The 6,089-nt window shown below is 48.3% G+C and overlaps 1 long non-coding RNA gene across 1 annotated transcript in view; it reads right to left on the reverse strand.

The window, feature by feature from the left end:
- The window catches only part of LOC102764368, an 8,826-nt gene extending 2,743 nt beyond the window's left edge, over positions 1–6,083 (reverse strand). Inside the window, exon 1 of the long non-coding RNA XR_435793.2 lies at positions 5,817–6,083. This is a non-coding gene — a long non-coding RNA (uncharacterized LOC102764368). The remainder of the gene's footprint in view (positions 1–5,816) is intronic.
- Positions 6,084–6,089: the final 6 nt, after the last annotated feature.

The following is a 6,089-nucleotide window of genomic DNA, read 5'->3' on the forward strand; positions in this document are numbered from 1 at the left end:
TCTCCCGGCTTAACGTGTTCATGTTGGTAATCTCTATCAGCGGCACATAGAATTTTGTTCCCATATTCCTGTAGTGCTTTTTGTACCTGTCCTAGCTTAATGGCATAAGACAATAGCTGGAGGGTTTCCTCATGTATTAGGGGGTCCGATCTGAGAAAGGGACTGCCAGAGGTGATTTTGTCACCGATTGGGGTTACCAGCTGGGACCTCGGTTCTTTTTGTTGTCGCAGAAAAGATGTTAAGGTCAACAAAAATGAAAATAAAGCACTTTAAGTGGGATTTATTGACGATACACTCCAAGCCAAGAGTGGGCCAACTGAGAGAGACAATGGCCCCAACTTCCTGGGTTATATGGTTTAAACCAAAAAGATGTTACTGGGGAGAGGAGACCTTGGTTCTTGTCTTCTTGAGGGAAAGATTTCAAAGAGACAAAGTGTAGAAAAGCAAGAATAGATTGGCTGCAGCAAAAGTATACTTAGGAGAGTGAAACAAGGTGGGGAGAGGAGACCTTGGTTCTTGTCTTCTTGAGGGAAAGATTTCAAAGAGACAAAGTGTAGAAAAGCAAGCAAGAATATATTGGCCACAGCAAAAATATACTTAGGAGAGTGAAACAAGGGAGGGCGTAGGAGAGCCTGGGCGGGGCTGCCTCGGCTCACTAGGAAGTCAGATAATGGGGGGCCTTGGAGACAGGTTCGGGGTGTAAGCCCGGGAGGAGCTGACACTGCCCATTGCGTCCTGGGTTGCAAATCTCATGGGGCCCCTTCGAGGTTAGGGGATACCTGGTGAGAGAAGGGGAAAAAGGAGAGGGGAAAGTTGAGCATGGCTCCCTGTGGGAGCGCACTGACCACCAGGGGGCAGCTCCCTCGTTGAGCATCTGCCTCCTGGTGGTCAGTGCGCATCATAGCAACCAGTCATTCCGATGTTCAGTCGATTTGCATATTAGCCTTTTATTATATAGGATAACAAGTGCAAAAGGGCTAACTTGCGATTTTTCTTTAGGTCCAGCTCTCATTCGCAGGAGGCCTACGGGTAACATAGACACCCAGGTTCATAGACACCCTGAGGTTCTTGGCATAGCTTGGCTAGAGTCCCTTTTAGGGTTTGGTTAGCTCTTTGTACCTTATCTGAGGATTAAGGTCTCCATAATCAGTGTAAGTGATAGTTGATTCCTAAAGCTTGAGCCAGCCATTGTGTGATCTTAGCTACAAAAGAGGGTCCATTGTCACTCTGTAAGCTTTTTGGTAGTCCAAACCTGGGTAAGATTTCTTTTAGTAGCTATTTCTGTTCTGGTAGGAAAGGCTTCAATCCATCCGGTAAAGGTGTCTGCAAATACTAGCAATTATTTAAATCTAGCTTTGGGGGACATAGGAATGAAATCAGTTTGCCAATCCGCCCAGGGCATGTGTCCCAGTGTTGTATTGGGGTCAGGAGGTGATGGGGGGTGACCCATTCTTTACAGTTTCACGAAGCCCTTGGATCACAAACAGTTGGGAGACAAGGGTGGTGTTAACATAAAAACATTCAAACCTGTAAAGAATTTTTGTGAGTTTATTTGAGCCAAACTGTCGACAATTGCCGGGAAGCAGAATCTCAATGGGCTGGGATAATGTTCCAGAGAATGACGGGTTTTCATCTATTTTTATCCATTGCAATCAAAGGAGGGGACATAGGTGGGTTACATAAAATCCATTGGTGATAGATTAGAGGGGGAGGGGGACAAAGAAGGGGAACCCCTGGGATTGGATAAAAAGTAAAATGATAGACACATACTTAGGTGGGTGCAGGGTAGCCAACAGTCAACAGTTAACGTGGTAACAATAACAATGAAGGAATTTGTGGTGTTTGTCCTCATGCCCAGGCGCATTAGGTTGTGCCCCAAGGGGTCCGGAAAAAGGGAAGTTACAACTTACCCAGACATTTCAAGGATATGTTATCATAGATGCAAAAAGACAGATAGGCTCAGTTAAGGTGAAGATTGGCCTTGTCAGTGAAGATACGGGCCCAGGAGGTGACTGCCCACCATCACTGCTTTTAGTCAAAGTTTAATGTCAGACCATCCTTTGTGGTTACGTCAGGTCTCTGAGTTTGCAAGCCCGCCACGCAGGCCGCCCCTGAGCTTGTCAGGTCAATCTTTACCTTAACTGTCATTGAAATGTCAGGGTAAAGTGTAACTTCCCCTTTTTTTCCTGGACCCCTCAGGGCACAACCGAATGCCCTGGGCGCCAGGACAGAGATGATAGATTTCTTCATTGTTATTATTATTATCATGTTAATTATTGGCTGTTAACTATCCTGCACCCACCTAAGTAAAAGAAGTATGTGTCTGTCATTCTACTCTTTACCCAATCCCAGAGGTTTCCAGCTTTGCTTTCTCCCGCCTCTTTATTCTAATACCAATGGATTTCATGTAACCACCTACATCTCCTCCTTTGATTGCAATGTATAAAAATAGGCGAAAAGTCGCCATTCTCCGGAGCATTACCCCGATCTGTTGAGATTCTGCTTCCGGGCAATTGTCGACAGTTTGGCTCAAATAAACTCACAAACATTCTTTACAGGTTTGAATGTTTTTACATTAACAGCGGTGTAGCAATTAGCCCCAAATCTGGTGTCCGCAGGCGGCAGAAGCCAGCTATTCCTGAATATCCCTGAAGCTGTCATTACTGTATGGGACCCGGGGAGCCACTATGGCCTGTTTTGTTTGGGGAGCCAGGGTATGGGCTCCTGGGGTAAGTAAATATCCTAAGGCCGTGGTCGGCAAACCGTGGCTCGAGAGCCACATGCGACTCTTTGGCCCCTTCACTGTGGCTCTTCCACAAAATACCACGTGCGAGCGCACACGTACAGTGCGATTGAAACTTCGTGGCCCATGCGCAGAAGTCGGTATTTTGTGGAAGAGCCACACTCAAAGGGCCAAAGAGCCGCATGTGGCTCGTGAGCCGCGGTTAGCTGAGCCGCAGTTTGCCGACCACTGGCCTAGCAGCTTCAGGGGGTTTTGTTTGTTTTAATGCCAGTGTTCCCCCTTCACACAGAGGTGAGGCAGTTGCTACTGCTGTTCCCACAACCTGCACAGGCCTTGGCGGGGTGTTAATTCCCCTATTGTTCTGAGGCCATACCACCCGCAACCACTCTCCAGCCTCCAGGAGGAGGACTTAGGGTGTTTAAGGGCTCATTTTTTTTCCCTTCAATTACCTTAGTCTTGTTTACATTTCTTTTTTTTCTTTTAATTCTCACTCAAGGAAGGAGGATATTTTTCCCATTTTTTTTTTTTTTTTTAGAGAGCGTGGAAGGGGGGCTCGGGGGGAGAAGCAGCTCTATGAGAAAAACACATCAATTGGTTGCCATCTGCTTGTGCCCCACTGGACCTCGGGATTGAACCTGCAACCAAGGTCTGTGACCTTGACCGGGAATTGAACCCCCGTCCCCCCCACTCCCACACGCACTTTAGCCACAGAGTGAAACCTCCAGGCCTTGTTTACATTTCTAATGACCAAGTAGGAAGACTTGTTGAGACTGTCAATGAAATCTGTGAGGGAGCTGTAGAAACAAAGAAAATCTTGACCACAAGATAAGGAATTCAAATACAGTGTCCCACAGAGTGGTTTAAACAGGAGGAAGAGAAACCCGGTGATAGGAGATATGGCACATGACACGAATGACGCTGTTAAAACTGGTGTAATAAATGACCAGGATTTACATAATACTAGAGGCCCGGTGCACGAATTTGGGGTCACTTGTACCCTTGACCAGAATTGAACCAGGACCCTTCAGTACCCAGGCCGACGCTCTATCCACTGAGCCGAACTGGCTACAGCTGATGAGGCAAGTTTTGATGAAGGATTTACTCCACAGCTGATAGGTAGGTTTCCCCCACAGCAATGATGAGAAGTGACAAAAAAGATGAATGAGAGCCTGGCCATCATGGCTCAGTGGTTGAGCACTGACCCACTAATCAAGAGTTTGCTGGTTTGATTCCCAGTCAGGGTACATGCCTGGGTTTCGGGCTTGATCCCCAGGAGGGGGTGTGCAGGAGGCAGCTGATGGATGCTCTCATCAATATTTATATATATATATATATATGACTGACTTCAAAGAGGAAGGGAGAGGGAGAGATAGAAACATCAATGATTGGAGAGAATCACTGATCAGCTGCCTCCTGCATGCAACTGGGAATCAAACCTGGACCTCCTGGTTCATAGGTCGATGCTCAACCACTGAGCCACGCTGGCAGGTCTCTCATCGATGTTCCTATCTCTCTACCCCTCTCCCTTCCTCTCTCTCTAAAAAATCAATAAAAATATATTTTTTAAAAATACATATTAAAAAACAATAACTTTGTTCCCCCTATTGGCTCCAGAATGTACCAGATGGGGTCTGGGCCTGGAGTGGTGTGTCTAGAGCCCCCAGCTAGTGTCTAGGGCCCCAGTTCTTGACTTTAGGTAGGAAAGATTCCACAATATGAGGTGATTTTGAGAGTATGTATATTAAAGCTGGGGACAGTGAAACAAAGGCTTAAGGTAGAGGAAGCAGCAGGAGAAAGACAGAGAACACAGGGCCCTTGGAGACAGGTTCAGGGGGTGAGCCCAGGGCGAGCCCAGTGCTGCTGCCCACTGCTCCCCTTCTTGCAAGTCTCATGGGGCCCCTTAGAGCTTAGGAGGAAAACTGCAAAGATACAAAGTGCAGCTTGCTCTAGCAGAGGGGCCTTGTCTCCTTTGTCTTGAGTCTTTTTATTTTATTTTATTTTTTATTTTTCTTGGAATCCTGGGGGAGGCCTCAGGGAAGGGTCTCAACAGAATATTCCTTAGCTTTGTGTCCTTCAATATGTTGATTTACCAAAATGTATGTATACAGAGGCCAGGGTAATTTTCTGGTTAGTTTTATTTATTTATTTTAAAAATGTTGTTATTGATCTTTAGGGAGAGAGTAAGGGAGACAGATAGAAATATTGATGAGAGCCTAACCGGTTTGGCTCAGTGGATAGAGCGTCAGCCTGTGAACTCAAGGGTCCCAGGTTCGATTCTGGTCAAGAGCATGTACCTTGGTTGCGGGCACATCCCCAGTGGGGGGTGTGCAGGAGGCAGCTGATTGATGTTTCTCTCTCATCGATGTTTCTAACTCTCTATCCCTCTCCCTTCTTCTCTGTAAAAATCAATAAAATATATTAAAAAAAAAGAAATATTGATGAGAGAGAAACATCATTGATCTGCTGCCTCCCGCACGCTCCCTACTGGGGATTGAGCCAGCAACCTGGGCATGTGCCCTGACAGGGAGCCGAACCAGCGACCTCTTGGTTCATAAGTCACTCGCAAACACTGAGCCACACCAGCTGGGCTGGTTAGTTTTAATTTTAAAGAACATTCTTGAAGAGGGGGACAGGGACCCAGGCCGTTCTGTCCTGAGACGGTCTGAACTGTGCAAACCATTTGCTCCCAAGTGTCCTTGGTTAGGGAAAAAAAAAACCACCACCTGGTGATTCATTAGCTGATTATAAGCTGTTCAAATCTTTGGCCTTGTCTAATTATTTTGTCTGTTTCCCTTACGCCATTTGTCAAGGAATTTCCCTAACTTCGTACTGACCTGCCTCAAGATAACATAGGCCAGCTGGGCCCCCTCACCGTCTCCCCCCACATCCCATGCCCCCAGGTTCTCCGGGACTGTGAAATGCGCGCTCCGCCCCGGGGCTGGCTGGCAGCGCACATGGGCACGGCGGGCCGAGACGAGCAGTAGAATGCGGCTCCTGTCCCCTGGGGTGGAAGGAACATTCCCAGGGTGTGTGTCAACTACCCAAACCCTGGGGACCGAGCCCCTGTTCTCACCGCTGACGCCCCCAGTGCAATACGCAGGCCGAGAGGGTCGGACCCCCCGCACCCTGTCCTAGGCCACCCGAGCACCTGGGCTGGGGCCACCCAAGACAAGAGCAGGAGCGCTCTCCTATGCAGGGTGCATACAGCGCACCCCAGCGCCTGCCACAGTCGGGGCGGCGGCTTCTGGGACATCACTGCTGACCCAGCTCTCGTCTTGGGCGGGAGCCTGGCGCACGGTCTGGGTGCCCCTGGGCTCACCTGGCCTCGGGGCAGCGGGGGGGGCCG

The sequence above is a fragment of the Myotis davidii genome, unplaced genomic scaffold (assembly GCF_000327345.1).
Source record: "Myotis davidii unplaced genomic scaffold, ASM32734v1 scaffold100, whole genome shotgun sequence".
Classification (NCBI taxonomy): domain Eukaryota; kingdom Metazoa; phylum Chordata; class Mammalia; order Chiroptera; family Vespertilionidae; genus Myotis; species Myotis davidii.